The sequence below is a fragment of the Oncorhynchus kisutch genome, linkage group LG17, assembly GCF_002021735.2.
Source record: "Oncorhynchus kisutch isolate 150728-3 linkage group LG17, Okis_V2, whole genome shotgun sequence".
Lineage (NCBI taxonomy): Eukaryota > Metazoa > Chordata > Actinopteri > Salmoniformes > Salmonidae > Oncorhynchus > Oncorhynchus kisutch.
In genome coordinates, this window is record NC_034190.2 from 9739436 (window position 1) to 9759796 (window position 20361).

At 40.2% G+C, this 20361-nt stretch overlaps 1 pseudogene; it reads right to left on the reverse strand.

Annotated features, from left to right (window-relative positions):
- Window positions 1-18821: 18821 nt before the first annotated feature.
- On the reverse strand, window positions 18822-19732 carry LOC109907163 (coiled-coil domain-containing protein 127-like; annotated as a pseudogene).
- Window positions 19733-20361: the final 629 nt, after the last annotated feature.

Sequence of the window (20361 nt, forward strand, 5' to 3'; positions counted from 1 at the left end):
GGACCTACTGAAGAGATGAGTCTTCAATAAAGTTTGAGACAGAGTCTGCGTCTCTCACATGGGTAGGCAGACCATTCCATAAAATAGGAGCTCTATAGGTAAAAGAATAGAAATTATAGAAATATAGAAATTCTAGGGACAATTAAGAGGCCTGCGTCTTGTGATCGTAGCATACGTGTAGGTATGTACGGCAGGACCAAATCGGAAAGATAGGAGCAAGCCCATGGAATGCTTTGTTGGTTAGCAGTAAAACCTTGAAATCAGCCCTTGCCTTAACAGGAAGCCAGTGTAGGGAGGCTAGCACGGGAGTAATATGATCAAATTTATTGGTTCTAGTCAGGATTATAGCAGCCGTGTTTAGCACTAACTGACGTTTATTTAGTACTTTATCTGGGTAGCCGGAAAGTAGAGCATTGCAGTAGTCTAACCTAGAAGTGACAAAAGCATGGATACATTTTTCTGCATCATTTTTGGACAGAAAATGTCAGATTTCTGCAATGTTACGTAGATGGAAAAAAAACTGTCCTTGAAATGGTCTTGATATGTTCTTCAAAAGAGAGATCAGGGTCCAGAGTAACGCCGAGGTCCTTCACAGTTTTATTTGAGACGACTGAACAACCATCAAGATTAATTGTCAGATTCAACTGAAGATCTCTTTGTTTCTTGGGACCTAGAACAAGCATCTCTGTTTTGTCAGAGTTTCAAAGTAGAAACTTTGCAGCCATCCACTTCCTTATGTCTGAAACACAGGCTTCCAGCGAGGGCAATTTTGGGGCTTCACCATGTTTCATCTAAATGTACAGCTGTGTGTCATCCGCATAGCAGTGAAAGTTTACATTATGTTTTCGAATGACATCCCCAAGAGGTAAAATATATAGTGAAAACAATAGTGGTCCTAAAACGGAACCTTGACGAACACCAAAATGTACAGTTGATTTGTCCGAGGACAAACCATCTACAGAGACAAACTGATATCTTTCCAACAGATAAGATCTAAACCAGGCCAGAACTTGTCCGTGTAGACCAATTTGGGTTTCCAATCGCTGCTTAATGGGTAGAACCAGTTGAGCATTCCTACAGCATTTCCCTCCTTCCTACACTGAAATTACCCTTGCCTAACGATTGCAGCTGGGGTTGCAGCACAGCTATCCTCGCCGTAAGGCGATCGTTCTCCTGTATATTATGAGTACAGCGACTGCAATTAGAAGGCATCATGTTAATGTTACTACTTAGCTTCGGCTGGTGGAGGTCCTGACGAACCACGTCCAGATAAAGTGTCCTTGTGATGTTTCTTCAACTTGATTGTAGTCCACCTGTGGTAAATTCAATTGATTGGGCATGATTTGGAAAGGCACACACCTGTCTGTATAAGGTCCTACAGTTGACAGTGCATGTCAGAGCAAAAACCGAGCCATGAGGTCTAAGGAATTGTCTGTAGAGCTCCGAGACAGGATTGTGTCGAGGCACAGATCTGGGGAAGGGTACCAAAAAAATTCTGCAGCATTGAATGTTCACTCTGACAGAGCTCTAGAGGTACTCTGTGGAGATGGGAGAATCTTCCAGAAGGACAACCATCTCTGCAGAACTCCACCGATCACGCCTTTATGGTAGAGTGGCCAAACAGAAGCCAATCCTCAGTTAAAGGCACATGACAGCCCACTTGGCAGCTAAAGACTCAGACCTTGAGAAACAAGATTCTCCGGTCTAATGAAACCAAGATTGAACTCTTTGTCCTGAATGCCAAGCATCATGTCTGGAGGAAACCTGGCACCATCCCTATTGTGAAGCATGGTGGTGGCAGCATCATGCTGTGGGGATATTTTTCAGAGGCAGGGACTGGAAGACCAGTCAGGATTGAGGCAAAGATGAACGGAGCAAAGTACAAAGAGATCCTTGATGAAAACCTGCTCCAGAGCGCTCAGGTATTCAGACTGGGGCGATGGTTCACCTTCCAACAGTACAACGACCCTAAGCACAAAGCCAAGACAATACAGGAGTGGCTTCAGGACAAGTATCTGAATATCCTTGTGTGGCCCATCCAGAGCCCGGACTTGAACCCGATCAAACATCTCTGGAGAGATGAAAATAGCTGTGCAGCAATGCTCCCCATCCAACCTGAAAGAGCTTGAGAGGATCTGCAGAGAAGAATGGGAGATACTCCTCAAATAGAGGTGTGCCAAGTGTGTAGCATCATACCCAAGAAGACTCAATGCTGTAAAAGCTGACACAGGTTGTTCAACAAAGTACTGAGTAAAGGGTCTGAATACTTATGCAAATGTGACATTTCTGTTTTTTGTTTGTTATTAAAGTTCTATTCCTTTTTTCCTTTTTCCTACAAACAAACAAATATTTTTTTGTTTAAATAAAACATTGTACAGCATAAAACATTGAGCTTGACATCCAGACATACCTCTCCCCTGTACGACTATTACAGAACTAAATGGGTTCACAAGCTACAGTACAGAACTAAATGGGTTCACAAGCTACAGTACAGCACTAAATGGGTTCACAAGCTACAGTACAGAACTAAATGGGTTCACAAGCTACAGTACAGAACTACATGGGTTCACAAGCTACAGTACAGAACTAAATGGGTTCACAAGCTACAGTACAGAACTAAATGGGTTCACAAGCTACAGTACAGCACTAAATGGGTTCACAAGCTACAGTACAGAACTAAATGGGTTCACAAGCTACAGTACAGAACTAAATGGGTTCACAAGCTACAGTACAGAACTACATGGGTTCACAAGCTACAGTACAGAACTAAATGGGTTCACAAGCTACAGTACAGCACTAAATGGGTTCACAAGCTACAGTACAGAACTAAATGGGTTCACAAGCTACAGTACAGAACTACATGGGTTCACAAGCTACAGTACAGCACTAAATGGGTTCACAAGCTACAGTACAGAACTAAATGGGTTCACAAGCTACAGTACAGAACTACATGGGTTCACAAGCTACAGTACAGAACTAAATGGGTTCACAAGCTACAGTACAGAACTAAATGGGTTCACAAGCTACAGTACAGAACTAAATGGGTTCACAAGCTACAGTACAGAACTAAATGGGTTCACAAGCTACAGTACAGAACTACATGGGTTCACAAGCTACAGTACAGAACTACATGGGTTCACAAGCTACAGTACAGAACTAAATGGGTTCACAAGCTACAGTACAGAACTAAATGGGTTCACAAGCTACAGTACAGAACTAAATGGGTTCACAAGCTACAGTACAGCACTAAATGGGTTCACAAGCTACAGTACAGAACTAAATGGGTTCACAAGCTACAGTACAGAACTAAATGGGTTCACAAGCTACAGTACAGAACTACATGGGTTCACAAGCTACAGTACAGAACTACATGGGTTCACAAGCTACAGTACAGAACTAAATGGGTTCACAAGCTACAGTACAGAACTAAATGTGTTCACACGCTACAGTACAGAACTAAATGGGTTCACAAGCTACAGTACAGAACTAAATGTGTTCACACGCTACAGTACAGCACTAAATGGGTTTACAAGCTACAGTACAGAACTAAATGGGTTCACAAGCTACAGTACAGCACTAAATGGGTTCACACGCTACAGTACAGAACTAAATGGGTTCACAAGCTACAGTACAGAACTAAATGGGTTCACAAGCTACAGTACAGCACTAAATGGGTTCACAAGCTACAGTACAGCACTAAATGGGTTCACAAGCTACAGTACAGAACTAAATGGGTTCACAAGCTACAGTACAGAACTAAATGGGTTCACAAGCTACAGTACAGAACTAAATGGGTTCACAAGCTACAGTACAGAACTAAATGGGTTCACAAACCTAAGTCATCACCTCCCAGTCTTTAGAAACACCATGACAAATAAAACGCATCTAGATTCTAGAAATGTCATTTATACCAGGGATTCTAGCAAGCATTTGTTCATAAGATGCTACCTCCAACATTGATTGTTGCACATTGAACATTGATTGACTGTTTCAGAGTAGGAGTGGCATGACCCTTCCAAATTCTAAGGATTATTCTAGCTGCTGTAACCATACCAACAGTGATCAGTGCAAATTCCTCATTTGTTACATTAGGTAACTGTTCTAAGTTTTCCAATCTTTCCTCCAGATATTTCAAAACATCCTTCCAGAAAGGTAGCACTAATGTACATTCTCATATTGCGTGTAAAAATGTCCCAGTGTCTTTTTGGCATTTCCAACACAGAGAACTGTTGGTCAGCCACATCTGATGAATCCTTGTTGGGCTTCAATAAAAACCTATGTAGTATCTTATATTGAGTACGTTTCCCTCTTGCTTCCCCTTATGTTCCTCCCTGAGCTGGACAAGATCTTTAACCAGGTATCATCCTCAATTTCACACTTATTAAAGTCAATTTTGTCAAGGTCGTCCTCCACTTCATCTGAAGAGGAGAGGCGAGAAGGATCGGAGGACCAAAATGCGGCGTGGTATATGTTCATGATGAATATTTAATAAAAGAAAACACTGAACACTGAATACAAACTATACAAAAACAATAAACAAATAACGACCGTGAAGCTAAATGAGACCTGTGCTGACACAAGCAACTAACATAGACAATCACCCACAAACAAACAGTGAAACCCAGGCTACCTAAGTATGATTCTCAATCAGAGACAACTAATGACACCTGCCTCTGATTGAGAACCATACAAGGCCGAAACATACAAATCCCCAAATCATAGAAAAACAAACATAGACTGCCCACACCAACTCACGCCCTGACCATACTAAATAAATACAAAAACAAAGGAAATAAAGGTCAGAACGTGACAAATTTGCCATATTGTTCTGAGGTTTTTGCAGTCTTTACTCCTCTGCAGATGACTGAATATTGAGTACAAAATGGCTGCTTTATGTTTGGGTAATTACAAATACTCAGCTATTGGGTTCTTTCCTGGATGTTGTTGATAGCTGGTCAACAAACATTCTCTTAATTGTAAATATTTCCAGAAATGTCCCTTGTCTCCCACATCATATTTTTGTACCAAATCTGAGTATGACATTAAAACATCTCCATTATACAGATCACCTATAGTATGAATTCCATTCATTAGCCACTGTTTCCAGTACACAGACTTATTTTCTATCCGTAGCCTAGGATTGTGCCACAATGATGAGTATCCTTTTTTTAGATGTGAAATTCCACATATCTTGTGTAATGTTCTTCACACCTCTTGAGTGTAACAAAATTGGGTTGGGAGATTCAACAGACCTCTCCCCTCTAAGACTACGTGACAGAGTATCAACAGACCTCTTCCCTGTATGACTACGTGACAGAGTATCAACAGACCTCTCCCCTGTACGACTACGTGACAGAGTATCAACAGACCTCTCCCCTGTACGACTATGTGACAGAGTATCAACAGACCTCTCCCCTGTACGACTACGTGACAGAGTATCAACAGACCTCTCCCTTGTACGACTACGTGACAGAGTATCAACAGGTCTCTCCACTGTACGACTATGTGACAGAGTATCAACAGACCTCTCCCCTGTACGACTACGTGACAGAGTATCAACAGACCTCTCCCCTGTACGACTATGTAACAGAGTATCAACAGACCTCTCCCCTGTACGACTACGTGACAGAGTATCAACAGGTCTCTCCCCTGTACGACTATGTGACAGAGTATCAACAGACCTCTCCCCTGTACGACTATGTAACAGAGTATCAACAGACCTCTCCCCTGTACGACTATGTAACAGAGTATCAACAGGTCTCTCCCCTGTACGACTACGTGACAGAGTATCAACAGACCTCTCCCCTGTACGACTATGTGACAGAGTATCAACAGACCTCTCCCCTGTAAGACTATGTGACAGAGTATCAACAGACCTCTCCCCTGTACGACTATGTAACAGAGTATCAACAGGTCTCTCCCCTGTACGACTACGTAACAGAGTATCAACAGACCTCTCCCCTGTACGACTACGTGACAGAGTATCAACAGACCTCTCCCCTGTACGACTATGTGACAGAGTATCAACAGACCTCTCCCCTGTACGACTATGTAACAGAGTATCAACAGACCTCTCCCCTGTACGACTATGTGACAGAGTATCAACAGACCTCTCCCCTGTACGACTATGTGACAGAGTATCAACAGACCTCTCCCCTGTACGACTACGTGACAGAGTATCAACAGACCTCTCCCCTGTACGACTATGTGACAGAGTATCAACAGACCTCTCCCCTGTACGACTATGTAACAGAGTATCAACAGACCTCTCCCCTGTACGACTATGTGACAGAGTATCAACAGACCTCTCCCCTGTACGACTATGTAACAGAGTATCAACAGACCTCTCCCCTGTACGACTATGTGACAGAGTATCAACAGACCTCTCCCCTGTACGACTATGTGACAGAGTATCAACAGACCTCTCCCCTGTACGACTATGTAACAGAGTATCAACAGACCTCTCCCCTGTACGACTATGTAACAGAGTATCAACAGACCTCTCCCCTGTACGACTACGTGACAGAGTATCAACAGACCTCTCCCCTGTACGACTATGTGACAGAGTATCAACAGACCTCTCCCCTGTACGACTATGTAACAGAGTATCAACAGACCTCTCCCCTGTACGACTATGTGACAGAGTATCAACAGACCTCTCCCCTGTACGACTACGTGACAGAGTATCAACAGACCTCTCCCCTGTACGACTATGTGACAGAGTATCAACAGACCTCTCCCCTGTACGACTATGTAACAGAGTATCAACAGACCTCTCCCCTGTACGACTATGTAACAGAGTATCAACAGACCTCTCCCCTGTACGACTATGTAACAGAGTATCAACAGACCTCTCCCCTGTACGACTATGTGACAGAGTATCAACAGACCTCTGCCCTGTACGACTATGTGACAGAGTATCAACAGACCTCTCCCCTGTACGACTATGTAACAGAGTATCAACAGACCTCTCCCCTGTACGACTATGTAACAGAGTATCAACAGACCTCTCCCCTGTACGACTATGTAACAGAGTATCAACAGACCTCTCCCCTGTACGACTATGTGACAGAGTATCAACAGACCTCTGCCCTGTACGACTATGTGACAGAGTATCAACAGACCTCTCCCCTGTACGACTATGTAACAGAGTATCAACAGACCTCTCCCCTGTACGACTATGTAACAGAGTATCAACAGACCTCTCCCCTGTACGACTATGTAACAGAGTATCAACAGACCTCTCCCCTGTACGACTATGTGACAGAGTATCAACAGACCTCTCCCCTGTACGACTACGTGACAGAGTATCAACAGACCTCTCCCTTGTACGACTACGTGACAGAGTATCAACAGGTCTCTCCACTGTACGACTATGTGACAGAGTATCAACAGACCTCTCCCCTGTACGACTATGTGACAGAGTATCAACAGACCTCTCCCCTGTACGACTATGTAACAGAGTATCAACAGACCTCTCCCCTGTACGACTATGTGACAGAGTATCAACAGACCTCTCCCCTGTACGACTATGTGATAGAGTATCAACAGACCTCTCCCCTGTACGACTACGTGACAGAGTATCAACAGACCTCTCCCCTGTACGACTATGTGAAAGAGTATCAACAGACCTCTCCCCTGTACGACTATGTAACAGAGTATCAACAGACCTCTCCCCTGTACGACTATGTAACAGAGTATCAACAGACCTCTCCCCTGTACGACTATGTAACAGAGTATCAACAGACCTCTCCCCTGTACGACTATGTGACAGAGTATCAACAGACCTCTGCCCTGTACGACTATGTGACAGAGTATCAACAGACCTCTCCCCTGTACGACTATGTAACAGAGTATCAACAGACCTCTCCCCTGTACGACTATGTAACAGAGTATCAACAGACCTCTCCCCTGTACGACTATGTAACAGAGTATCAACAGACCTCTCCCCTGTACGACTATGTAACAGAGTATCAACAGACCTCTCCCCTGTACGACTATGTAACAGAGTATCAACAGACCTCTCCCCTGTACGACTATGTAACAGAGTATCAACAGACCTCTCCCCTGTACGACTATGTGACAGAGTATCAACAGACCTCTGCCCTGTACGACTATGTGACAGAGTATCAACAGACCTCTCCCCTGTACGACTATGTAACAGAGTATCAACAGACCTCTCCCCTGTACGACTATGTGACAGAGTATCAACAGACCTCTCCCCTGTACGACTATGTAACAGAGTATCAACAGACCTCTCCCCTGTACGACTATGTGACAGAGTATCAACAGACCTCTCCCCTGTACGACTATGTGACAGAGTATCAACAGACCTCTCCCCTGTACGACTATGTGACAGAGTATCAACAGACCTCTCCCCTGTACGACTATGTAACAGAGTATCAACAGACCGTTCTATCGTTATCCAATCCAAGCCAGCATCCATTTTGCCCCAATGCTTTCCCAATTCAGCCATTTCAAATGATAAATTTAACATCTGGTAAAGCCAAGCCTCCTACATCCTTTGGTGAGCACATATTCATATTAAATCCTGGATCTGTTCTTATCATTGTCACAAGAGGCTCTAAATGGTAAACAGGAGAGGGGAGAACTTTAAACAACACTTTTTATGGATATCTTTAAGAAATGGCTTTCTTCTTGCCACTCTTCCATAAAGGCCAGATTTGTGCAATATACGACTGATTGTTGTCCTATGGACAGAGTCTCCCACCTCAGCTGTAGATCTCTGCAGTTCGTCCAGAGTGATCATGGGCCTCTTGGCTGCATCTCTGATCAGTCTTCTCCTTGTATGAGCTGAAAGTTTAGAGGGACGGCCAGGTCTTGGTAGATTTGCAGTGGTCTGATACTCCTTCCATTTCAATATTATCGCTTGCACAGTGCTCCTTGGGATGTTTAAAGCTTGGGAAATCTTTTTGTATCCAAATACGGCTTTAAACTTCTTCACAACAGTATCTCGGACCTGCCTGGTGTGTTCCTTGTTCTTCATGATGCTCTCTGCGCTTTTAACGGACCTCTGAGACTATCACAGTGCAGGTGCATTTATACGGAGACTTGATTACACACAGGTGGATTGTATTTATCATCATTAGTCATTTAGGTCAACATTGGATCATTCAGAGATCCTCACTGAACTTCTGGAGAGAGTTTGCTGCACTGAAAGTAAAGGGACTGAATAATTTTGCACGCCCAATTTTTCAGTTTTTGATTTGTTAAAAAAGTTTGAAATATCCAATAAATGTCATTCCACTTCATGATTGTGTCCCACTTGTTGTTGATTCTTCACAAAAAAAGACAGTTTTATATCTTTATGTTTGAAGCCTGAAATGTGGCAAAAGGTCGCAAAGTTCAAGGGGGCCGAATACTTTCACAAGGCACTGTATATTGTGCTTTTTTTTAACTGCTCCTCCTTATTTACTTGTTACTTTTATCTCTTCTTCTTATCTGTAGTTTTTTGTAAGCATTTCAGTAAGTAAGTAAGCATTTCAGTAAGTAAGTAAGCATTTCAGTAAGTAAGTAAGCATTTCAGTAAGTAAGTAAGCATTTCACTGTAAGGTCTACACCTGTTGCATTGGGTGCATGTGACAAATAAAACAATTATTTGATTTAATAAACACTTTAGAATTCATCAATAAATACAAGGGAACTAGTTCCATTGGCAGCCATACATGCCCACCCCATCAAACTACCTCCACCATGCTTCACAGATGAGGTGGTATGCTTCGGATCATAAGCAGTTCCTTCCCTTCTCCATAACACTACCTCCACCATGCTTCACAGATGAGGTGGTATGCTCTGATGATGAGCAGTACCTTCCCTTCTCTATAACACTACCTCCACCATGCTTCACAGATGAGGTGGTATGCTCTGATGATGAGCAGTACCTTCCCTTCTCCATAACACTACCTCCACCATGCTTCACAGATGAGGTGGAATGCTTCGGATCATAAGCAGTTCCTTCCCTTCTCCAGACACTTCTCTTCCCATCATTCTGGTTCAAGTTGGTCTGTCATAATATAATAGAGACAGTAGATGTAGCTGGTCTGTCATAATATAATAGAGACAATAGTTCTAGCTGTTCTTTCATAATATAATTGAGACAGTAGATCTAGGTGGTCTGACATAATGTAATAGAGACAGTAGATGTAGCTGGTCTGTCATAATATAATAGAGACAATAGATCTAGCTGGTCTGTCATAATATAGTTGAAACTGTAGATCTAGCTGGTCTGTCATAATATACTAGAGACAGTAAATCTAGCTGGTCTGTCATAATATAATATAGACAGCAGTTCTAGCTGGTCTGTCATTATATAATAGAGACAATAGTTCTAGCTTGTCTGTCATAATATAATAGAGACAGTAGATTTAGCTTGTCTGTCATGATATAAAAGAGGCAGTAGATCTAGCTGATCTGTCATAATATAATAGAGACAGTAGATCTAGCTGGTCTGTCATTAAATAATTGAGAGTAGATCTAGGTGGTCTGACATAATATAATAGAGACAGTAGATGTAGCTGGTCTGTCATAATATAATTGAGACAGTAGATCTAGCTGGTCTGTCATAATATAATTGAGACAGTAGACATAGCTGGTCTGTCATAATATAATTGAGACTGTAGATCTAGCTTGTCTGTCATAATATAATTGAGACAGTAGATCTAGCTGGTCTTTCATAATATAATAGAGACAGTAGATCTAGTTGGTCTGACATAATATAATAGAGACAGAACATGTAGCTGGTCTGTCATGATATAATAGAGACAGTAGTTCTAGCTGGTGTGTCATAATATAATTGAGACAGTAGATCTAGCTGGTCTTTCATAATATAATTGAGACAGTAGATCTAGCTGGTCTGTCATAATATAATAGAGACAGTAGATGTAGCTGGTCTGTCATAATATAATTGAGACAGTAGATCTAGCTGGTCTGTCAAAACATAATTGAGACAGTAGATCTAGCTGGTCTATAATAATATAATAGAGATAATAGATGTAGCTGGTCTGTCAAAAAATAGAGACAGCAGATTTAGGTGGTCTGATAGAATATAGTAGAGACAGTAGATCTAGCTGGTCTGTCATAATATAATAGAGACAATATATGTAGCTGTTCTGTCAAAAAACAATTGAGACAGTAGATCTAGCTGGTCTGTCATACTATAAAAGAGACAGTAGATTTAGGTGGTCTGTCATAATATAATAGAGACAGTAGATCTAGCTGGTCTGTCATAATGTAAATGAGACAGTAGATCTAGCAGGTCTGTCATAATATATTTGAGACTGTAGATGTAGCTGATCTGTCATAATATATTTGAGACTGTAGATGTAGCTGATCTGTCATAATATAATAGAGACTGTAGAAGTAGCTGGTCTGTCATAATATAATAGAGACTAGATCTAGCTGGTCTGTCATAATATAATAGAGACAGTAGACGTAGCTGGTCTGTCATAATATATTTGAGACAGTATATCTAGCTGGACTGTAATAATATAATAGAGACTGTAGATCTAGCTGGTCTGTCATAATATAATAGAGACAGGAGATCTAGCTGTTCTGTCATAATATTATTGAGACAGTAGATCTAGTTGGTCTGTCATAATATAATAGAGACAGTAGATCTAGCTGGTCTGTCATAATATAATAGAGACAGTAGGTCTAGCCTGGTCTGTCGTAATATAAAAAAAGACAGTGAACCTAGCTGCTCTGAAATAATATAATAAAGATAGTAGATCTAGCTGGTCTGTCATAATATAATAGAGACAATAGTTCTAGCTGTTCTGTCATAATATAATAGAGACAGTAGATGTAGCCGGTCTGTCATAATATATTTGAGACAGCAGATCTATCTGGTCTGTCATAATATAATAGAGACAGTAGATGTAGCCGGTCTGTCAGACTATATTTGAGACAGCAGATCTATCTGGTCTGTCATTATATAATAGAGACAGTAGATGTAGCTGGTCTGTCATAATATAATAGAGACAGTAGATCTAGCAGGTCTGTCATAATACAATAGAGACAGTAGATCTAGCTGACCTGTCATACAAGTATTGAGACAGTAGATCTAGCTGGTCTGACATAATATAATAGAGACTGTAGATGTAGCTGGTCTGTCATAATAGAGTAGAGACATTAGATCTAGCTGGTCTGTCATAATATAATAGAGACTGTAGATCTAGCTGGTCTGTCATAATATAATAGAGACAGTAGATCTAGCTGGTCTGTCATAAAATAATTGAGACAGTAGATGTAGCTGGTCTGCCATAAAATAATTGAGGCAGTAGATTTAGCTGGTCTGTCATAATGTAAAGGAGACAGTAGATCTAGCTGGACTGTCATAATATAATAGAGACAGTAGATGTAGCTGGTCTGTCATAAAATAATTGAGACAGTAGATCTAGCAGGTCTGTCATAATATAATAGAGACAGTAGATCTAGCAGGTCTATCATAATAAGATAGAGACAGTAGATCTAGCAGGTCTATCATAATAAGATAGAGACAGTAGATCTAGCCTGGTCTGTCGTAATATAAAAAATACAGTAGATTTAGCTGGTCTGTCATAATATAATAGAGACAATAGTTCTAGCTGTTCTGCCACAATATAATAGAGACAATAGATGTAGCTGGTCTGTCATAATATATTTGAGACAGTATATCTAGCTGGTCTCTCATAATATAATATAGACAGTATATCTAGCTGGTCTCTCATAATATAATAGAGACATTAGATGTAGCTGGTCTGTCATAAAATAATTGAGACAGTAGATCTATCTGGTCTGTCATAATATATTTGAGACAGCAGATCTATCTGGTCTGTCATAATATAATAGAGACAGTAGATGTAGCCGGTCTGTCATAATATATTTGAGACAGCAGATCTATCTGGTCTGTCATAATATAATAGAGACAGTAGATCTAGCTGACCTGTCATACAAATATTGAGACAGTAGATCTAGCTGGTCTGACATAATATAATAGAGACTGTAGATGTAGCTGGTCTGTCAAAATAGAGTAGAGACATTAGATCTAGCTGGTCTGTCATAATATAATTGAGACAGTAGATGTAGCAGGTCTGCCATAAAATAATTGAGGCAGTAGATTTAGCTGGTCTGTCATAATGTAAAGGAGACAGTAGATTTAGCTGGTCTGTCATAATATATTTGAGACAGTAGATCTAGCTGGACTGTCATAATATATTTGAGACAGTATATCAAGCTGGTCTGTCATAATATAATTGAGACAGTAGATCTAGCTGGTCTGTCATAATATATTTGAGACAGTATATCAAGCTGGTCTGTCATAATATAATAGAGACATTAGATGTAGCTGGTCTGTCATAAAATAATTGAGACAGTAGATCTAGGTGGTCTGCCATAATATAATTGAGACAGTAGATCTAGCTGGTCTGTCATAATATAATTGTGACAGTAGATCTAGCTGGTCTGTCATAATATAATAGAGACATTAGATGTAGCTGGTCTGTCATAAAATAATTGAGACAGTAGATCTAGGTGGTCTGCCATAATATAATTGAGACAGTAGATCTAGCTGGTCTGTCATAATATAATTGTGACAGTAGATCTAGCTGGTCTGTCATAATATAATAGAGACATTAGATATAGCTGGTCTGTCATAAAATAATTGAGACAGTAGATCTAGGTGGTCTGTCATAATATAATTGAGACAGTAGATCTAGCTGGTCTGTCATAATATAATTGAGACAGTAGATCTAGCAGTTCTATCATAATATATTAGAGTCTGTAGATGTAGCTGGTCTGTCAAAATATAGTAGAGACAGTAAATCTAGTGGTCTGTCAATAGATACTAGAGACATTAAATCTAGCTGGTCTTTCGTAATTTATTTGAGACAGTAGATCTAGCTGGTAGTCGTAATATAATTGAGATTGTAGATCTAGCTGGTCTCTCATAATATAATTGAGGCAGTAGATATAGCGGGTCTGTCATAATATAAATGAGACTAGATGTAGCTGGTCTATCACAAAATAATTGAGACAGTAGATCTAGCTGGTCTGTCATAATATAGTTGAAACTGTAGATCTAGCTGGTCTGTCATAATATACTAGAGACAGTAAATCTAGCTGGTCTGTCATAATATAATATAGACAGCAGTTCTAGCTGGTCTGTCATTATATAATAGAGACAATAGTTCTAGCTTCTCTGTCACAATATAAAAGAGACAGTAGATCTTGCAGTTCTTTCATAATATATTAGAGTCTGTAGATGTAGCTGGTCTGTCATATTATAGTAGAGACAGTAAATCTAGCTGGTCTGTCAATACATACTGGAGACATTAAATCTAGCTGGTCTTTCGTAATTTAATTGAGACAGTAGATCTAGCTGGTAGTCGTAATATAATTGAGATAGTAAATTTAACTGGTCTCTCATAATATATTTGAGGCAGTAGATATAGCTCCTCTGTCATAATATAAATGAAACAGTAGATCTAGCAGGTCTATCATAATATACTAGAGACAGTAGATCTAGCAGGTCTATCATAATATACTAGAGACAGTAGATCTAGCAGGTCTATCATAATATACTAGAGACAGTAGATCTAGCTGGTCTGTCATAATATATTAGAGACAGTAGATCTAGCTGGTCTGTCATAATATAATAGAGACTGTAGATCTAGCTGGTCTGTCATAATATAATAGAGACTGTAGATCTAGCTGGTCTGTCATAATATATTAGAGACTGTAGATCTAGCAGGTCTGTCATAATATATTAGAGACAGTAGATCTAGCAGGTCTGTCATAATATATTAGAGACAGTAGATCTAGCTGGTCTGTCATAATATATTAGAGACAGTAGATCTAGCTGGTCTGTCATAATATAATAGAGACTGTAGATCTAGCTGGTCTGTCATAATATATTAGAGACTGTAGATCTAGCAGGTCTGTCATAATATATTAGAGACTGTAGATCTAGCTGGTCTGTCATAATATATTAGAGACTGTAGATCTAGCAGGTCTGTCATAATATATTAGAGACTGTAGATCTAGCTGGTCTGTCATAATATACTAGAGATCGTAAACCTAGCTTGTCTTTCGTAATATAATTGAGACAGTAGATCTAGCTGGTCTGCGATAATATAATAGAGACCGTAGATCTAGCTGGTCTATCATAATATATTAGAGACTGTAGATCTAGCTGGTCTGTCATAATATAATAGAGACTGTAGATCTTGCAGGTCTATCATAATATATTAGAGACTGTAGATCTAGCTGGTCTGTCATAATATAATAGAGACTGTAGATCTTGCAGGTCTATCATAATATATTAGAGACTGTAGATCTAGCTGGTCTGTCATAATATAATAGAGACTGTAGATCTTGCAGGTCTATCATAATATATTAGAGACTGTAGATCTAGCTGGTCTGTCATAATATAAAAGAGGCAGTAGATCTAGCTGGTCTGTCATAATATATTAGAGACTGTAGATCTAGCTGGTCTGTGATAATATAATAGAGACAGTAGATCTAGCTGGTCTGTCATAATATAATAGAGACAGTAGATCTAGCTGGTCTTTCGTATTTTAATTGAGGCAGTAGATTTAGCTGTTCTGTCATAATGTAAATATCAATTTCTGCCCATTGGATGTTAATCCAGAACTACACAGGCATTTTTAGATGTTTTTCGGCAAACTCCAATATGGTCTTCCTGTTTTTGAGGCTTCCCAATGTTTTACATCTTGTAAAAATATAGCTGTATGTATTTAGTTTGACACAGAGACACCTACCTCCTGGGGGGCATTCTTGATCTGGACAACTGTTGTAAATGGGTTTTTATTCACCAGGGAAAGAATGATTCTGTCATCCACCACAGTTGCTTTCCGTGGTCTTCCGGGCCTTTTGATGTTCCTGAGCTCACCAGTGCGTTCTTTCTTTTTAAGAATGTACCAAATAGTTGATTTAGCCACACCTAATATTTTAGCTATCAGTCTGATGGGTTTGTTTTGATTTGTCAGCCTAATGACAGCTTGCTTCATTGGCAGTGACAGCTCTTTCTGACTTCATATTGAGGGTTAACAGCAACAGATTCCAAATGCAAATGATACACTTGAAATTCATCTCTAGACCTTTTATCTGCTTACGTGTAAATGAACTAATGAGGGAATAACACACCTGACCATGGAACAGCTGAGCAGACAGTTATCCAATTACTTTTGGTCCCTTAAAAAGGGGGGACATATAAAAAGTGCTGTAATTCCTACACCGTCCCCCCAATTTGGATGTAAGTACCCTCAAATTAAAGCTGAAAGTCTGCACCTTCAGCGCATCGTCATTGTTTAATTTCAACTGCAATATGCGGTGGGAGACAGCTAAAATAATACTAACTTGGTCAATGTCCAAATATTTATGGACCTGACTGTATATATAGACCTGAGGCATACAATGTATTAGCATAGCCTATGTGTATGTTATGTTTGTCTATGACATGCGGTGGATGTGGTTTTTGAGTGTCTTATTGCCACATATTTCATTATAGTGATTGTGTTCCCCATACTCTATATAATATACATGTTTATAGATGTGTGCTGTGTTTTTATGTACAGTATTTGATGCATCAGTAAAAGTATTGATGCAGAGCTCACCCCCTTGCGAAAATAAATGTTAAATAAAATAAGTAATAGTAAACTTAGCTTCTAACTGATTTCAAAAAAATCCTCAATAGTGGTAGAGACTTTGACTCAGACGACCTCTGGGAGCCAACAACAAAGAGACCACATTCAAGTCCTCCATCCCCTCACTCATTCAAACGTAGGAACTGGTTCCTCCAGTCTGACCGCTGCTGCTGTCTCTGACTCCACACCCACCCCCGCCCAGCCATCGAGGTGTGAAGAGACCAGCCCAGAAGTGGAGGAGGCCCAGTGCACCAGCGACATCTACCACTGAGGGAGAGGACCGTTGGCACACTGTGCTTGAGGATGTGGAGCCACGTCCACCAACATTTAGACCTAAAAGGCAGTCAGGACCTCAGCTGGACATGACTTGAAATTAAAGCCCCCTTCATCTTTGTGTGTAAACTTAAATTGTTTATTACCATAGCATGTTTGTATGTTCTCTCTAGCTATGTACTTGAAAATGTTGAAATTGACCAATTCGGCCACTTGGAGGCCACTTGGGTACATTTGGGCAAACTCGTGAGGGACAGCTGGTAGACTTCATACCAAATATTATGTATCTCTCTCATTCTTAAATGTATCCGTTTGAAACTATACACACACACAATTGCCCTGTTGTGGACAACATCTAAATTATCCGCAGCTTCCTGTCTCAATGTATGGTTTTTCTGTTGCATTTCAAAGATGATGCAACAAAAATACAAATAGAAAACGCATGTTTTTCCTGTTGGTTTTATCCTTTTCCAGATCTGATGTGTTATATTCTCCTACATTCATTTCACATCTTCACAAACATCAAAGTGTTTCCTTTCAAATAGTAACAGGAAAATGCATATCCTTGCTTCAGGTCCTGAGCTACAGGCAGTTAGATTTAGGTATAACATTTTAGGCAGAAATTGAGATGAAGGATCCTATCCAGAAGTTTCTTCAGTCTTTAAGGAGCTCATCCATTGTTGTTTTCCTGGTTTTAAGAGCTGGCTCTTAATCTGAACTGTCATCAGCGATTCCATCAGCAACTCCGGATCTGTAAACATTAAAACCAATAGACAACGAAAGTACTATAGGCCTATACGAATTCCATCATTGCTATGAAACAAATATACTCCAAGAGATATGTAATCTGGTGTCATTATCTTCATCATAATAATCCTGCATCATACCACCCTACCTTCCTCTTCTTCTTCTATGGCATATTGGCTTGATTCGAACTCAGCATCCACTTCCGCCATCTTTTTCCTTTTGGGTGTCTATTTTGTCACGAGGCTGCCATTTTCTCTCCTCATTGTTTCAAGATTAAACATTTTGGGACCGTTTGTATCCTCTCCAGCAAATAATACAACACTGACACCTACTGGTGAAATGACTAAACAAACACATACATACACTGCTATATCAAGATGTAAAAAAATAATAATAATTGAACCTTTATTTAACTAGGCAAGTCAGTTAAGAACAAATTACTATTTACAATGACGGCCTACTATTCCCTCTACTAGAATATACTGGAATGCAGCCCTAGGACAAGTGGACTGGAACTGCAACAAAGTCTTGTTGTTGTCTGGCAAATATTGTTTTTCTAATGAGGTGAAAGAAGTATCATACCAACTCATTCATAGAATCGACCCTGTAAAGACCTTTATTATACACAGAATCAAAATAGCTATTGATAACAAATGTGTATTTTGTGGTTGTGACCCAAAGACTCTTTGACCACTTATTTTGGGACTGTTCTTATGTCAGAAGATCTTAAAAGTGTTTGTGAGAAGATTTTATTTGAAAAGAAATGACTATGAATGTTAATCTAAGAGACTCTGATATTGTGTTTTATTTTGATCCAAAGGACCCTGATTTAACTTTCATTGTTCATCTTTTTAAAGGTTTTCATGGCAGATTCTTTATTCATAAAGTGGGCAGAGAAAATCCCCTCTTCGCATTGTTTAAGAACTGAAATATTATTTTGAAATGATCAGGAAGTGTAAAAACAAAAAAAGCAACTACGTACCATAAAACTTTTAGACAAATTGAAAATGTATCTTGATATGTAATACCACTCCCTGTCTGTTAGGTTTATGTACTCTTGTATGTATATTTCTGTTTTTCTATTTGTTTTCATAACAACAAAAATATGAATAAAATAAAAATGTAAATAAACTGATATACAGTGTCAGTCTGGTACTTTATTTTGCGTAACCCATAAACATACAGATTTGAGATATAAGATGGAAAAAGGCAGTACATGATAGGATTCTATTGGTCATGCAAATACCATTTTAGATTCAATATGTGCTTTACAGGGTTTACCATATTGTCCAGCTAAAGAATGGTGAATTTCAGACTGCCCTATACACATTTTGGAATTCAACAACAGGGATTTTCTGTCCTCATTTCAATTTTTCCCCCTTCCTCATTTGACCTATTACACATCATTAATAAATATCAGTTTGAAGCATAATCCCAGATACATCATAGATTGCTAGACTGTGTTTCCAACAATGTGGCCTCTGCTCTCCTGTGCTTCTGTAGTGTAACCTGCAGCTGCCAGTATCTGAGCTATCGTTCTTACGCTTGTCCATGTTCAGGGACTGTGCACAATGGAGGTCATTTTTAAAGATGTCCTTAAAGCCGGCCTCCATGTCCAGCTGGGCGAGAGCCTGTTCCCTACCAGCACGTCCATCTCCATTTCCAGCCTCTTCTCCCAGGACACCAGGATGCTGTAGAAGGCCTCCTGTCTCTTCACCAGATCCTCCTTCACCTCCCTCAGAGCAGCCACAGCCCCTCAGTGCCACTCTCTCTCCCTCTCCAGAGCCATGTGGAAGAGGGCCATAGCGCTGGCTCTTCTCCCCAGTTAGGGATTCCTGCTCCTGGCTAAGCCTCCTGCATTCCTCCATCAGCTGCTGGCTCTGGGAGGCTATGGCCTGGCGGTAGCCCTGCACGCGGTCCTTCTCCTTCTCCAGGTGGACCGCCTTCTGTCGGTTCTCTCTCAGTGTCTCCTTGTACTTCAGCTCAATGTCATCCCGGATAGCCTGAAAGCACTTGTCGGACCTCCCTCTGTGACTCCCTGGAACAGATCAACTCTGAAAGATGGACACATTTAGCTTGTTGTCTGTTACCCATGCCTTACAAGTTATGGAATGTTGCCACTTGTTCAGACCGTATCTTACCAAATGAGAGTAAGGAACATTTGTCATCTGACATGCCAATCTTGGATTGCAGGAAATGCATTGAGATAGTTAATGCATTTAATAAGACATCAACAGCACAGTACATATTCATTGGCCTAAAATGGATGTCTGTAAACTGAGCACAGTGGCCGTAAGGTTGAGTCAGCAACGTTACACGTAATTAACTTATATCTAGTCAACAGACAAGCTGCTCTGTGCTCCTGCAGAGGTCCTTGAGCATGCAGCTTGTGCATATGTAATACAGTACTTACGGAAGGCAGGTAGGTCAATCATGGGCATTAGTAGGGTGTAATTCCACTTGTACCCATTGCCGCCACTCCGGGCTGAGACTTCCTTAATATTAGAGATCGCACACCAGCTGTTACTGACAAATAGACTCAGACCACCACCCCTTGTTTTACCTAGGGTAGCTGTTGTGTCTGGCTGATGCACGGAAAACCCAGCCAACTGTATATTATCCATGTCGTCGTTCAGGCACAACTCTGTGATATTACAGTTTTTAATGTCCCGTTAGT